Source organism: Triturus cristatus, chromosome 10 (genome assembly GCF_964204655.1).
Source record: "Triturus cristatus chromosome 10, aTriCri1.1, whole genome shotgun sequence".
In the NCBI taxonomy this organism is placed as follows: Eukaryota; Metazoa; Chordata; class Amphibia; order Caudata; family Salamandridae; genus Triturus; species Triturus cristatus.
Window position 1 is genome coordinate 1,231,696,816 of NC_140593.1, and position 16,817 is coordinate 1,231,713,632.

Below are 16,817 nucleotides of genomic sequence, written 5' to 3' on the forward strand. Positions count from 1 at the left end.
AAATGCAATAGGCCTCTCCTTTTATTAAGTTAAAGCCATTTGCTTTGCTATATATTACCATTAGCAAAGCAAATGGCTTTAACTTAATCAAAGGCGAGACCTATTGCATTTTCAATGCTTGTTTTCTCCTTCTGTCCCCTTCGCTGCCCCGTGATTCTGTGCCTTTCTCCTTCTGTTCCCTTCGCTGCCCCCTGAAACAACAACACACACAACCACACACACAACCACACACAACCACACAAAAATCTGCGCATGTGCACACAGCATTTCACCCTGGACCGATAGCTGTGGGGCAAGCCGTGTGATGCAATCTGTGAGGGTGGGGAATGTGAGCACAACCGTTGAGAATTTTTGAAGTGGGCGGGCAGCTTTCCAGCCCCAATCCGCACATAGGGGTACAACTACAAACCAATGTGAAGGCTATCTGGAAAAGGAGGCGTGTTGTGGTGAGCTGAGAGCGAGACTTGAAACGCACAGAGTCGGAGGCGAGGGAGAAGCTTTTCAAGTGGTCAAAGATGGCTCCTGGGCGTAAAATTAACATAATCATAGAAAAGAGTTTTCTAGAATATTCCATCTGTCTGGGCTACCTTTCCCGGCCAGATCGCCTACGTATTTCCTTTATAGACTTTATTCCATTCATCGCGTGGTAGAACCCTAACAGCACATGCATGAATCACTCTCACACAGTTGCAGCTTCTGCTGCGCCACGAGGGAAGCTGCAGGGAAAACCTGCTGCGCACTGCACGGGGGGGGGGGTGTACAGCCCAGCTCACTGTTGGCCAGTCCGCACACAGCCCTGAACGTGCCAGTATCCGCGCACAGCATCATCTGCTTCTCCAACAAATAAACACACGGAAAGTCCACTTTAAATAGAACCCCTTACGGAAACAGGATAAGCGCTTCTGCAGACACAAACATTTACCCATCGCCCTCCCTGCAATCCCTAGAGAAACTATCGGAGAGGCGGAGACAGGCGCAGCTCTTAATCCTTACCTGGTCTTCTCAGGGTGGTCCTCCTAGACCCCAGAGCGTGCCCACACACCACAGCCAAATAATAAAGAGCGAGGACGTGAGACGTCCCGAACGGTCCCAACTGTCCCTGGATGAGGACAACAAACTCCTCCAGAAAGGTCGCATGCAGTCCAAGGGCAGCCTTCAGCCGAGGTCTGCGCGTGGGAGCCCGGGGGAGGCGGCAGGTCTGAAGCTGCGACGGACTGGAGGGTTCTGTGACAGGAGTGGGAGGGGGCGGAGAACACACTAGGGCAGGAAGCGAGAGAGCAGGAGGGCACCCTGACACCACCCTCCACGGCAGCAGCAGGCGGAGAGTCCATCTAAATCAAGCAGGCGGGCACGGCTGTTTACAAGTCATTATCACACACATGAAAGGTTTTCGTGTCTTTATGGGGCCATGAGTTCGAAACACATGGCCCCATAAAGATAAGAAAACCTTTTACCACAGACGTAAAGGAACCGAGCCAGTCCAACTGGGACGGCTCTAAAAGAGAAAAGTGTACGTCACTAGACACTCTTTTCCAATGGCTGGCCACCGTTTAGCATAAACGGTGATTCCAACCAATGGAAAAGAGGGGCGGGGCTTAAAGCCCACTAGAGAACTCTCCTCTCAATCATTAAATCTCACCAGCGAGACTGCGCATGTCTGTGCAGTCTTACGCCAGGCGAGACCTAAAAAGAATTAATGAAGGGAGATGTGAGAAGTTGGCCTGGTATATGCTGTCCACTAATTAAAGTGGGCACCTTGTACCAGTCTAAACAACCCTTATTGATGATTAGGTTAAAGACAACCTTTATAGAAAGCTATCCTAGTGGTAGCTATGGAGAGCAGCCTTCAGGGTAAGTCTCGAAGGAATGTAAAGCAGCTTGTTTTACCATATGAGAACCTCCTGAATGACTAAATGAAAGGAGAACCACACAAGTGTTAAATAAAATATATGTATTTGTTACTAAACACTCTCTACTAACCTCTTTATGAGATTAGAGCAGAAGGCACACAATACTGAATGAATAGAACAACAGTAAATAGCACACAGCGGGCTCCAGGGGGAGACCGAACCATATACTAAAAAAATTGTATAACAACGACGACTTCACTAGACAGTGCCTAGAGCACGTAGAATCGCTGGGACCCCAAGGAACCACCCAAAGGAGTGACACAGGGAACCCACGGAGGACGGGTACAGTGTGAGAACAGACGTGAGCTCCGTACAACTCTATGGGAAAGTCGCGGTTGGAAAATTACAGTTTAAGGACACTTCGGAGAGGACTTCAAGCAAACCCTTTGGAACATAGAAGGCCAGCACCCTTGTGAATAGCGAGGTACCCGTGTTACCTATCCCAGAGGAGCCGGGTGCATAGAGGTCAAGTGGTGTCAGAAACCCTCGTCGTTTTCAATGGCATGATGCGAAGAAGTGCTGCTGCCGGAATGATGAAAAGTGTCAGGTGGAATCCAAGTCTGGATCCGAGGTGAGAAGAACCTGAACGCAGAGGGGACAGAGTCTGGGTCACTTCAGGGTGACCAGGGGCTCCGTAAGACGAATGCACACAGATATCAGGTGGTTCAGGTGAGCAGATGGGCTGCTGGACTCTGCAGCCACGGGGGGAGAGGAAACAAGTTACGGTGAGGACCAGCAAGGTCCTGGGGACTCTCCAAGCAATGGAGAGTCCGGGCACGTTTGGAGCAACCAGGGAAGCCCAAGGAAATTCAAAGTTACCTTCACAGGGACCCACAGGCCAATGGACCAGGGATCGCGAAGGGACCTAGAGCTGAATCACGAAATACCAGCCCACGGAACACTCGTGGGGTGTAGGCCGGAAATCTTCGTTGGAAATACTGCTCAGGTTCAGGACTACACGTAGCCCAAGGCACAGCCTCAGGGATCGCCAAAAAGCATATGCTGCTGCAAAAGTACACGGTGCACAGGGGTTCTGGTTGCACGGTCCCCACGGGGGATACTGGTCTCAGAGTTGCTGAGAGAGCAGATCGACCTCAGAGATGCTCGGGAACCCACCTCCTGTGTTGCAGAAATCTTCAGAGTCCTCAGGATGCAAACCGGACAGATGCGTGTAGGTGCCTGCTGCTGCAGGGGAGTACGTCTTTGACTCCAAGGGAGCTTTTTCTATCGCCCAGCGAAGTGTAGACCGTCGAAGTACGTGGTTTCTGCTTGCAGAGTTTAGTCCAGTTAAAATCTAAAGTCCTATACGCAGGGTTCCTACTTTATACTCAAGGAAGGGGTTGGACAAACTCTGGGGACCCAGCAATGGGAGGGTCAGGACTGAGGGGTGGCTACACCCATGTCCTTTGTCCAGTTTTACGCAGGAGCATATGGCTCCTGCAACCGGTTTGAGCTGGACTATGCACAGGGACACCAAATGTACCCCGAGAGCAGACTTCCTGGCACTCTCAGAGTGCACCCACCCAGCCCCAATATACTAAAGTCTGTCTGGTAGGTGGTCACACCTCCCTGTGACAAGAAACCTATTGTCAGGCCTTCCTCTGCTAGAGCTTGGCTCAGCAGAAGGAGGGCAGACCCGTGTCTGTCAGCATCCATTTTTTGATGCCCAGGTCGAGAAAGCTGGTACCGGGTGTTTCACATAAGTCCCTCTAGAAGGGTGGAATCATACCTCCTCCGCCAGTTACTGGCAGGGAGGTATGATTCCAAGGTGTTTGACACCAAACACGACATGTTTCTAAGCAGCCATTTTAAAGTTAGCATTTACAGCGAGTTTAGAATGCACTTCAATATATATATGGTTGGCTGCATCACAGACAACCCCGGAAAATAGGTTCCGAAGGCTGCAGAGGGGCTCTGCTCATGCAGGGGCACCCTCTCACATAAAACCCAGCACCCTGCCTTCAGGATTGATAAGGCCTGCCATAGGGGTGACTGATAGGTTTATATGTGCAGTAATTTAGAATAGATATAGGTAACCTATATCTAAGTAAGGGGTGCATGCACCACCTTACACAGGCTGCAGTAGCAGACCTGTAGTTTCATTTTGAATAGTCTCTCAGGGGTGGCACAATACATGCTGCAGCCCCTGGGGTACATGGTGTACCATATACTAGGGACTAATAAAGGGACCCCAGTATCCAATCTGAAGTGTACCTAGAGTACATGCAATCAATTTAGATGTGAAAGCAGATGGACTGGGGTCCTGAATAGCAGGATCCCAATCAGTCCAAGTCGATAACAGTGATACATCAGCAAAAAGTGGGGGTAAACATAAGCAGATCCTATTCTCTAACAGGAGAGACGTAGTGTCTTGTGTACACTTGTATAGCAGGACCCTTCTGGTCCCAAAGGACTCCGTAGAAATGACATAAGCATTGGAGTGTGTCTGGGTGGGGTTAAATAAAATTCATGACGCAGTGCAAATTAGTTGACGTTTAAACTCTGAATAAAAAAGACGTGCAATACAGAGCTCTGCGTGTGGCATGGTCATTTGCATGAAACTGGGCTGGGAAGGACGCCACACAGAGCAGAGTGGCGTAGAGAGCCGCGGCATAGAGTACAGTGGGATAGAATAGAGTGCAGTGACGTAGAGTATAATGGTGTGGACTGCAGTGGCGTCGAATATTGCGGAGCATAGTGGCAGAGTAGATTGGCGTACCCTGCAGTGGCGTAGAGTGCATTGGCATAGAGTGCAGTGGATAAAAAATGTGGTGCAGAGTAGAGCCGCGCAGAGTGCAGTAGAGCAGAGTGCAGTGGCGCAGAGTAGATTGTTTCAGAGAAGAGTTAAGTGATGCAGAGTAGAGTGGTGCATGGTAGAAAGGAGTGGTGCAGGGCAGAGGGGAGTGGCATAGAGTACAGTGTAGATTAGAATGGCGTAGAGTGGACAGGCATATAGTATGATGCTGTGGAGTTGTACAGCGCAGAGTGCACTGGCATAGAGCGCAGCGATGCAGATTAGAATAGAGGCATATAATGAAGTAGCGTAGTGTAGAGTGAAGCAGAATGCAGTGCGGTAGGATGGAGTACTCACAGTGGCGTAGCTTACTGCCATTACAGACAACACATTTTCAATTGAAATGCCCATTACATTTGCACATTGTAGGAGAGTAGGCCCTGCTTCACATGGGTACCCCCACTTTTTGCTGGTGTTTCACTGTTTTTCGATCTTAGTCTGGCTATGGCCCTGCTAATCAGGACCACAATCCTAGCTGCTTCCTCTCAAAAATGGTTTCCATGTACATTAGGTACATATCTAATTTGATTCTGGAGTGCCTTGTAAGCCCCTAGTATATGGTATACTATGTACCTAGGGCAAAGGTACCTCAGAGGCCTACCAGGGGCTGCAGCATGTATTATGCCACCCCTGGGAAGCACTCCAAAATGACACCACAGGTCTGCTACTGCAGCCTGGGTAAGGGTGTGCTTACAGTGGTATAGGCTACCTATATCACTACCTTATACAGACACATATAAACCTATAAGCCACTCCTATGACAGGCCTTGACAATCCTGAAGGCAGAGTGCTTGGTTTTATGTGAGAGGGTGCCCAAGCATGAGCTGAGCCCCTCTGCAGCATTCAGAAATACTTCCTTATGGCCGTTCAGTGATACAGCCATACCATATACTCTTAAGTGCATTATAACCTTGTGGTAAATGCTAACTTTGGAATGGCTGCATCAAAACAGGTCGTATTTGGTGTCAAACATCTTGGAATACTACCCCCCCCCCCCCCTGCCAGTTCTGGCGGCGGGGGTAGCATTCCACCCTTCTAGAGGGAGAGACATGTTCACATTGGCTAAACCCGGTAAGACTTTCCTGAGCCCTGGCATCACAAAATGGATGCCTCTGCCACAGACATGGGTCTGGCCTCCTGCTGCAGACCAAAACTCCGGCAGGGGCGTCCTGGACAATAGGTTTCCTGTCGAGGGGAGGTGTCCCCACCTCCCCAGACAGGCTGATGTGTATTGGGGCTGGGCGGGAGCACTCTCTGGTGCTTGAAGTCCTGCACTGGGGGCACATTTGGTGTCCCTGTGCATACTCCAGTTCAAACCGGTTGCAGGGGCTACCTGCCCCTGTTCTGGCACAAAACTGGACAAAGGAAATGGGTGTAACCACCCCTCTTTCCTGGCCCATCCATAGGTGGGGCCTTAGAGTTAGTCCATCCCCTAAACTTAGTACAAGTATAGGAATCTAGTCCCTAGGACTTTAGATTACCCTGGACGAAACTCTGCAATGTACATCCTGGACCTTCGACGTTCTATCCTGACTAGAAGACTGAAGAAACCTCCCTTGGGGTCAAGGAGTGACTCCCCTGCTTGGCAGACACCAATGAAGCAACTGACCGGTCAGCAATTCTGAAGTTCCCGCCGGACGCCGAAGTCTCTGCATCCCCAGAGGTGAATTTCCAAACTTCCCCAAGCCTACCCTGAGTCCACAGCAAAGCTGAGGCCCGTGGCTATCGTGGGTGACGTGGAACCATGACCCCTGGACACCGTGAACTTTACTAGCAACACTATCTTCCCGGTCCTCCTCGAAGTTGTGCTTTGGGCTCCGAGTAGCCCCAGCCTTGAGCACCTCCTGCACCAAAGATTGTTGGCCTTCACTCCACGAGTGACCCGTGGGCCAGCTTCAAGTGCGACCGCTCGAGGCTCCTTCGCGATCACTATCCCGTTGGCTAGCAGGTCCCCACGAAGGCGACTCCTTTTCTGATTGGGCTTACCTGGTTGCTCCAGACGTGCCCTGACTTACCCTCGCTGGGTGAGTCCCCCAGACCTTGCTGGTCTGCACCGCAGTCCTTTCTCTGTATTCCAGTGACTTGCCGTTGCCAAGGCTTGTTGGGTTCAATCTGGTCGCCGACACCGCAGCACTCGACAGGCTTCGTGGGGCAGCTCGAATCCGGCTCGTGGACTTTGTCGACACCTCCTGGACCTCGTGGCTGAAGAGTCAAGACACCCATCAACTCACCTGAAGAACCCGACGTCTGTGGTCATTGGTCCATCCTGCCCTCGGTCACTGGCTAATGAACCAGACTGTTCCCTCTGCTTTCAGGTTCCTTACATCCTAGATCCAGGCTTGGATCTCTTCAGACACTTCTTCTCTTCCCGGCAGCAGCAGTTCATTGCAGGCTTCCACTGAAATTGACGACCCGACATCAAAAGACACCTATGCACCCGGCTTCCCTGGGTGAGGTAACTCGAGTACTCCGGTGCTCTCGTGGGTGTTAGCCCTAGAGCTTCTTAAGTCCAAAAGGGTTTGGTCCAGACTCGATTAGAAGTGTCCCCAATCTTTAAATTTCCAACCGCGACATTGCCCATAGAAGATAATAGGAACCCGTGGTTGTGTTTTCACACTGCATACAGCTCCCGTGGGTCCCCTGTGTCACTACCTTGGGTGGTTCCTTGGGGTCCCAGCGATTCTAGAGGCAATAGGCCTAGTGCCTATTCCAGTCGTGGTTCTTATACCACTTTTTTGATATATGGTTTGGTACGCCCCTAGGGCCAAACGTTTATTTGTGCCTTTACTGATGCTTGCTCACTTGTAAACTAAGTACTTCGAACTCCAGCCTCATAAAGAGACTAGAGGGAGGTGTGTTAACCTAAATACATATATTTTAAATATATACCTGGTGTGGTTGTCCTTTATTTGATCATTCAAGAGATTATAGACTGGTAAAACAAGCTGCTTTACATTCCTTCAAGACTTAGCCTGAAGGCTGCTCTCCATAGCTACCACTAGGATAGCTTTCATATAAGGTTGTCTTTAACCATTCACCATAAGGGGTGAATGAAAAGATAAGAAAACCTTTTACCACAGACGTAAAGGAACCGAGCCAGTCCAACTGGGACGGCTCTAAAAGAGAAAAGTGTACGTCACTAGACGCTCTTTTCCAATGGCTGGCCACCGTTTAGCATAAACGGTGATTCCAACCAATGGAAAAGAGGGGCGGGGCTTAAAGCCCACTAGAGAAATCTCCTCTCAATCATTAAATCTCGCCAGCGAGACTGCGCATATCTGTGCAGTCTTACGCCAGGCGAGACCTAAAAAGAATTAATGAAGGGAGATGTGAGAAGTTGGCCTGGTATATGCTGTCCACTAATTAAAGTGGGCACCTTGTACCAGTCTAAACAACCCTTATTGATGATTAGGTTAAAGACAACCTTTATAGAAAGCTATCCAAGTGGTAGCTATGGAGAGCAGCCTTCAGGGTAAGTCTCGAAGGAATGTAAAGCAGCTTGTTTTACCATATGAGAACATCCTGAATGACTAAATGAAAGGAGAACCACACAAGTGTTAAATAAAATATATGTATTTATTACTAAACACTCTCTACTAACCTCTTTATGAGATTAGAGCACAAGGCACACAATACTGAATCAATAGAACGACAGTAAATAGCACACAGCGGGCTCCAGGGGGAGACCGAACCATATACTAAAAAAATTGTATAACAACGACGACTTCACTAGACAGTGCCTAGAGCACGTAGAATCGCTGGGACCCCAAGGAACCACCCAAAGGAGTGACACAGGGAACCCACGGAGGACGGGTACAGTGTGAGAACAGACGTGAGCTCCGTACAACTCTATGGGAAAGTCGCGGTTGGAAAATTACAGTTTAAGGACACTTCGGAGAGGACTTCAAGCAAACCCTTTGGAACATAGAAGGCCAGCACCCTTGTGAATAGCGAGGTACCCGTGTTACCCATCCCAGAGGAGCCGGGTGCATAGAGGTCAAGTGGTGTCAGAAACCCTCGTCGTTTTCAATGGCATGATGCGAAGAAGTGCTGCTGCCGGAATGATGAAAAGTGTCAGGTGGAATCCAAGCCTGGATCCGAGGTGAGAAGAACCTGAACGCAGAGGGGACAGAGTCTGGGTCACTTCAGGGTGACCAGGGGCTCGGTAGACGAATGCCCACCGATATCAGGTGGTTCAGGTGAGCAGATGGGCTGCTGGACTCTGCAGCCACGGGGGCCAGGAGACGTCGAAGACGACCAAATTCCAGAGGAGAGCTGTCCCACGAACGATGTCGAGTGCTGGGGGGGGTAGTGTCCGGATTGAACACCAACAAGCCTTGGCAATGGCAACCCACACGGGTAGAGGAAACAAGTTACAGTGAGGACCAGCAAGGTCCTGGGGACTCTCCAAGCAATGGAGAGTCAGGGCACGTTTGGAGCAACCAGGGAAGCCCAAGGAAATTCAAAGTTACCTTCACAGGGACCCACAGGCCAACGGACCAGGGATCGCGAAGGGACCTAGAGCGGAATCACGAAATACCAGCCCACGGAACACTCGTGGGGTGTAGGCCGGAAATCTTCGTTGGAAATACTGCTCAGGTTCAGGACTACACGTAGCCCAAGGCACAGCCTCAGGGATCGCCAAAAAGCATATGCTGCTGCAAAAGTACACGGTGCACAGGGGTTCTGGTTGCACGGTCCCCACAGGGGATACTGGTCTCAGAGTTGCTGAGAGAGCAGATCGACCTCAGAGATGCTCGGGAACTCACCTCCTGTGTTGCAGAAATCTTCAGAGTCCTCAGGATGCAAACCGGACAGATGCGTTTAGGTGCCTGCTGCTGCAGGGGAGTAAGTCTTTTACTCCAAGGGAGCTTCTTCTATCGTCCAGCGAAGTGTAGACCGTCGAAGTACGTGGGTTCTGCTTGCAGAGTTTAGTCCAGTTAAAATCTAAAGTCCTGTACTCAGGGTTCCTACTTTATACTCAAGGAAGGGGTTGGACAAACTCTGGGGACCCAGCAATGGGAGGGTCAGGACTGAGGGGTGGCTACACCCATGTCCTTTGTCCAGTTTTGCGCAGGAGCATATGGCTCCTGCAACCGGTTTGAGCTGGACTATGCACAGGGACACCAAATGTACCCCGAGAGCAGAATTCCTGGCACTCTCAGAGTGCACCCACCCAGCCCCAATATACTAAAGCCTGTCTGGTAGGTGGTCACACCTCCCTGTGACAAGAAATCTATTGTCAGGCCTTCCTCTGCTAGAGCTTGGCTCAGCAGAAGGAGGGCAGACCCGTGTCTGTCAGCATCCATTTTTTGATGCCCAGGTCGAGAAAGCTGGTACCGGGTGTTTCACATAAGTCCCTCTAGAAGGGTGGAATCATACCTCCTCCGCCAGTTACTGGCAGGGAGGTATGATTCCAAGGTGTTTGACACCAAACACGACATGTTTCTAAGCAGCCATTTTAAAGTTAGCATTTACAGCAAGTTTAGAATGCACTTAAATATATATATATGGTTGGCTGCATCACAGACAACCCCGGAAAATAGGTTCCGAAGGCTGCAGAGGGGCTCTGCTCATGCAGGGTCACCCTCTCACATAAAACCCAGCACCCTGCCTTCAGGATTGATAAGGCCTGCCATAGGAGTGACTGATAGGTTTATATGTGCAGTAATTTAGGTTTATATGTGCAGTAATTTAGAATAGATATAGGTAACCTATATCTAAGTAAGGGGTGCATGCACCACCTTACACAGGCTGAAGTAGCAGACCTGTAGTTTCATTTTGAATAGTCTCTCAGGGGTGGCACAATACATGCTGCAGCCGCTGGGAGACCTCTGGGGTACATGGTGTACCATATACTAGGGACTAATAAAGGGACCCCAGTATCCAATCTGGAGTGTACCTAGAGTACATGCAATCAATTTAGATGTGAAAGCAGATGGACTGGGGTCCTGAATAGCAGGATCCCAATCAGTCCAAGTCGATAACAGTGATACATCAGCAAAAAGTTGGGGTAAACATAAGAAGCAGATCCTACTCTCTAACAGGAGAGACGTAGTGTCTTGTGTGCACTTGTATAGCAGGACCCTTCTGGTCCCAAAGGACTCCGTAGAAATGACATAAGCATTGGAGTGTTTCTGGGTGGGGTTAAATAAAATTCATGACGCAGTGCAAATTAGTTGACGTTTACACTCTAAATAATAAAGACGTGCAATACAGAGCTCTGTGTGTGGCATGGTCATTTGCATGAAACTGGGCTGGGAAGGACGCCACACAGAGCAGAGTGGCGTAGAGAGCCGTGGCATAGAGTACAGTGGGATAGAATAGAGTGCAGTGACGTAGAGTATAATGGTGTGGACTGCAGTGGCGTCGAATATTGCGGAGCATAGTGGCAGAGTAGATTGGCGTACCCTGCAGTGACGTAGAGTGCATTGGCAGAGTGCAGTGGATAAAAAATGTGGTGCAGAGTAGAGCCGCGCAGAGTGCAGTAGAGCAGAGTGCAGTGGCGCAGAGTAGATTGTTTCAGAGAAGAGTTAAGTGATGCAGAGTAGAGTGGTGCATGGTAGAAAGGAGTGGTGCAGGGCAGAGGGGAGTGGCATAGAGTACAGTGTAGATTAGAATGGCGTAGAGTGGACAGGCATATAGTATGATGCTGTGGAGTTGTACAGCGCAGAGTGCACTGGCATAGAGCGCAGCAATGCAGATTAGAATAGAGGCATATAATGAAGTAGCGTAGAGTAGAGTGAAGCAGAATGCAGTGCGGTAGGATGGAGTACTCACAGTGGCGTAGCTTACTGCCATTACAGACAACACATTTTCAATTGAAATGCCCATTACATTTGCACATTGTAGGAGAGTAGGCCCTGCTTCACATGGGTACCCCCACTTTTTGCTGGTGTTTCACTGTTTTTCGATCTTAGTCTGGCTATGGCCCTGCTAATCAGGACCACAATCCTAGCTGCTTCCTCTCAAAAATGGTTTCCATGTACATTAGGTACATATCTAATTTGATTCTGGAGTGCCTTGTAAGCCCCTCGTATATGGTATACTATGTACCTAGGGCAAAGGTACCTCAGAGGCCTACCAGGGGCTGCAGCATGTATTATGCCACCCCTGGGAAGCACTCCAAAATGACACCACAGGTCTGCTACTGAAGCCTGGGTAAGGGTGCGCTTACAGTGGTATAGGCTACCTATATCACTACCTTATACAGACACATATAAACCTATAAACCACTCCTATGGCAGGCCTTGACAATCCTGAAGGCAGAGTGCTTGGTTTTATGTGAGAGGGTGCCCAAGCATGAGCTGAGCCCCTCTGCAGCATTCAGAAATACTTCCTTATGGCCGTTCAGTGATACAGCCATACCATATACTCTTAAGTGCATTATAACCTCGTGGTAAATGCTAACTTTGGAATGGCTGCATCAAAACAGGTCGTATTTGGTGTCAAACATCTTGGAATGCTACCCCCCCCTGCCAGTTCTGGCGGCGGGGGTAGCATTCCACCCTTCTAGAGGGAGAGACATGTTCACATTGGCTAAACCCGGTAAGACTTTCCTGAGCCCTGGCATCACAAAATGGATGCCTCTGCCACAGACATGGGTCTGGCCTCCTGCTGCAGACCAAAACTCCGGCAGGGGCGTCCTGGACAATAGGTTTCCTGTCGAGGGGAGGTGTCCCCACCTCCCCAGACAGGCTGATGTGTATTGGGGCTGGGCGGGAGCACTCTCTGGTGCTTGAAGTCCTGCACTGGGGGCACATTTGGTGTCCCTGTGCATACTCCAGTTCAAACCGGTTGCAGGGGCTACCTGCCCCTGTTCTGGCACGAAACTGGACAAAGGAAATGGGTGTAACCACCCCTCTTTCCTGGCCCATCCATAGGTGGGGCCTTAGAGTTAGTCCATCCCCTAAACTTAGTACAAGTATAGGAATCTAGTCCCTAGGACTTTAGATTACCCTGGACGAAACTCTGCAATGTACATCCTGGACCTTCGACGTTCTATCCTGACTAGAAGACTGAAGAAACCTCCCTTGGGGTCAAGGAGTGACTCCCCTGCTTGGCAGACACCAATGAAGCAACTGACCGGTCAGCAATTCTGACGTTCCCGCCGGACGCCGAAGTCTCTGCATCCCCAGAGGTGAATTTCCAAACTTCTCCAAGCCTACCCTGAGTCCACAGCAAAGCTGAGGCCCGTGGCTATCGTGGGTGACGTGAAACCATGACCCCTGGACACCGTGAACTTTTGCAGCAACACTATCTTCCCGGTCCTCCTCGAAGTTGTGCTTTGGGCTCCGAGTAGCCCCAGCCTTGAGCACCTCCTGCACCAAAGATTGTTGGCCTCCACTCCACGAGTGACCCGTGGGCCAGCTTCAAGTGCGACCGCTCGAGGCTCCTTCGCGATCACTATCCCGTTGGCTAACAGGTCCCCACGAAGGCGACTCCTTTTCTGATTGGGCTTACCTGGTTGCTCCAGACGTGCCCTGACTTACCCTCGCTGGGTGAGTCCCCCAGACCTTGCTGGTCTGCACCGCAGTCCTTTCTCTGAATTCCAGTGACTTGCCGTTGCCAAGGCTTGTTGGGTTCAATCTGGTCGCCGACACCGCAGAACTCGACAGGCTTCGTGGGGCAGCTCGAATCCGGCTCGTGGACTTTGTCGACACCTCCTGGACCTTGTGGCTGAAGAGTCAAGACACCCATCAACTCACCTGAAGAACCCAACGTCTGTGGGCATTGGTCCATCCTGCCCTCGGTCACTGGCTAATGAACCAGACTGTTCCCTCTGCTTTCAGGTTCCTTACATCCTAGATCCAGGCTTGGATCTCTTCAGACACTTCTTCTCTTCCCGGCAGCAGCAGTTCATTGCAGGCTTCCACTGAAATGGACGACCCGACATCAAAAGACACCTATGCACCCGGCTTCCCTGGGTGAGGTAACTCGAGTACTCCGGTGCTCTCGTGGGTGTTAGCCCTAGAGCTTCTTAAGTCCAAAAGGGTTTGGTCCAGACTCGATTAGAAGTGTCCCCAATCTTTAAATTTCCAACCGCGACATTGCCCATAGAAGATAATAGGAACCCGTGGTTGTGTTTTCACACTGCATACAGCTCCCGTGGGTCCCCTGTGTCACTACCTTGGGTGGTTCCTTGGGGTCCCAGCGATTCTAGAGGCAATAGGCCTAGTGCCTATTCCAGTCGTGGTTCTTATACCACTTTTTTGATATATGGTTTGGTACGCCCCTAGGGCCAAACGTTTATTTGTGCTTTTACTGATGCTTGCTCACTTGTAAACTAAGTACTTCGAACTCCAGCCTCATAAAGAGACTAGAGGGACTAGAGGGTTAACCTAAATACATATATTTTAAATATATACCTGGTGTGGTTGTCCTTTAATTTGATCATTCAAGAGATTATAGACTGGTAAAACAAGCTGCTTTACATTCCTTCAAGACTTAGCCTGAAGGCTGCTCTCCATAGCTACCACTAGGATAGCTTTCATATAAGGTTGTCTTTAACCATTCACCATAAGGGGTTGTTTGGACTAATACAAGGTGCCCACTAGAACTAGTGGACAGCATATATCAGGCCGCCTTCTCAAACACATCCATACATTTTTACTGATAAAAGTATACAGCACACAATGGATGAAAATACAATCTAGCGTTCAGATTTATTTTGATCGCATTCAAATATTTGTTTCCATAGCACTTCACAGCCTTCCCTCAGCACACCACAGTAACCAGTATGATTGTCACAATTTCTCTCAGTTTGAAGTCAGAGAAAGAAAAGTAAACACCTAGCTCCCAGAAAGACAAAGACAGAGACTGACATTTGAGCTCTGTCTTTGAATGCACAGCAAATGTGACAAGGCAAGAACAAGATTTACTCTGTTTACAGAAATAGAACACTGGTGGAAGGATACAGTTAAATATCGGAAGGGACGAACTTAAGCTGGACTGCCTAAAACAAATACCAGCAAATAGAGAGAGAAAGCAAATGTGAGTTACAAAGCCAATGGTAAGCAATGGGCAGAATACGGTCCCAGAGAGGCTTCCTGAATGTCCCCAAGATGTTGTTAGCAAACCAGACAGCTGCGCAGTCTGGTAGACTTTGACCTAAAAACAGATTAGGTTCAGTAAGGACTTTCACATTTCTGTGCCCCCGTACAGGTCATAGAAGTTAAGCATCACGGTGTAGTGGAGAAAATGGTATGGTGTGGAATAAATCTTTAGTATCAATTATTCCAAGTTCAATATGTAGGTGTGTGCACTATAAATTTGGAATTAATGTCAGCGATTTTGGACAACTCAAAGAGGAATTGGTTCATCTGTCTCACAGATCTAAAAAATATTCCATTGAAATGTACAGATTTTGTCATGTGGGATTGTGATCTACATTAGACATATTCACAAGTTTGAATTTGTTTATTTTCTTCAACAAAGTATGGTTGCACTCATCCATTTTGGTTCGTTGTGTAGGGAAAGTGTGTGGGTGGAGGATAATATTTGGATCTTAGACATTAATGGTCTTCATTTATAACTTAGACATCAACATCTTATGATAATTTAGATATCTGCATTTTAGGTTAATGCTTAAGTTCCAACCACTGAAAGGGCCTCTACATTTTGTGTTATTGCACTTGCTACACACATTTTGGTTGTTACGTTTTATTACATTTATAGTTGGGGCATCAACTGTGTGAATTATACCGGTTCTGTTTTATTTTGTTGTGTAGGAAAGTGGGGGTGTTGGGTCTGGGTCTTGGAACGTAGAACGTTGGGCAAAGGGGGGGATTCTCTCCTGGATCTGACTGGCAGTGCAGCCTGATCTAGGGGACGGATGCTTGTGTACCAATAAACTCCTATACATACCATACCTGGAAGCAGCATCTTCCCAGGTCTGTACTCCAAAAAGAAAGTCCAAGACTCCAAAGAATATTTACACAAGAAGTTTAATCTGGGAGTAGAGACTCCCAACCACAAGCTCTCCGTCTCTACTAAAACTCAAATCCTAACTATTCTCATTTAGAATGTGGAATAGGGAATCCACATAAACACTATGGCTACACCCCCAAACCTACTAAGCCTACAGTCCTGAGCGTGATTTTTCCACAAGGCAACAATCTAACAAACATTCAAAGAAGTACAAATGTATTCAAAATTACAGTTGCCAAAGTAAAATACTATCTCAACTAAAACGACTGATAAAGATTACTGTAGAGTATCCCCACTGTATGCTTGGGTGGATCTTCAACGCCAAAACCCTTGCCTACTATGGCAATTTGTGAAATTCAGTGTAACAAAATACCTGCCTACAGGCTTTAGCACTGCGTAATAACAATCCATCCTTAAAAGCTTATTGTCTTATCACATACTTTTCACAGTAAGTAGAATAGGCCCACTGGCTTGGTCATATTTTATAATAAATAGTTCAGACCTATGAAATATGACGAGTTTATCAAATGAGCTAATGAAGTCTCTACCATTGGCTTAATCCTTAGCATACAGCGGCCTATTCAGCCCCACACTCCCCCGTCCCACACTCACCCCTCTGTTCCCCACCAGACGCACACTCCCCTCCTCCGTCCCACCCAGCCCCACTCACCCCTCTGCTCACCACCAACCCCACACCCTTTATCTACCCTCAGCGCCCCACACTTCTCATCTCCGTTCCCATTCTCAGCCCGACACTCTCCTCCTCCTCCTCCTCCTCCTCTCCTCTCACCCCACACTCTCCTCCTCCTCCTCTTCTCTCACCCCACACTCTCCTCCTCGCCCCACCTCTCACCCCCACACTCACCTCTCGCAGCCGTTTTACCGCTTCTCTACTCCAAAGTATGAAAACCGGAAATAGCCGCTATGGCCTGAAGAAAAGAGCGCGATACAAGCCCCGCCCACATAACGACAAGACTCGAATGGAAAGTTAAAGACACAAAAGTAGGAATTATTGCTGGGCCCCAATAACAATCCGTTTACCCCCGGCGCTCCCGCCACTCATCCGCCCTGTGCAACCCCGGGGAAAGACCCGGGAGCTGCAGCTGGAGGCGAGAGAGCCATGCATGGCGGGAGAGAGGCCTTCGATGTGCCATGGGGCCTGCTGGCAACGAGAGGCCTCCCTG

The 16,817-nt window shown here is 49.1% G+C and overlaps 1 protein-coding gene across 3 annotated transcripts in view; it reads right to left on the reverse strand.

The window, feature by feature from the left end:
- Positions 1 to 16,610, reverse strand: part of LOC146797156 (non-structural maintenance of chromosomes element 3 homolog) — a 73,326-nt gene extending 56,716 nt beyond the window's left edge. For all 3 annotated transcript variants that reach the window (XM_085629842.1, XM_085629841.1, XM_085629840.1), the window contains exon 1: positions 16,499 to 16,610. The gene's annotated coding sequence lies outside the window, so the exon portion shown is untranslated. The remainder of the gene's footprint in view (positions 1 to 16,498) is intronic.
- Positions 16,611 to 16,817: the final 207 nt, after the last annotated feature.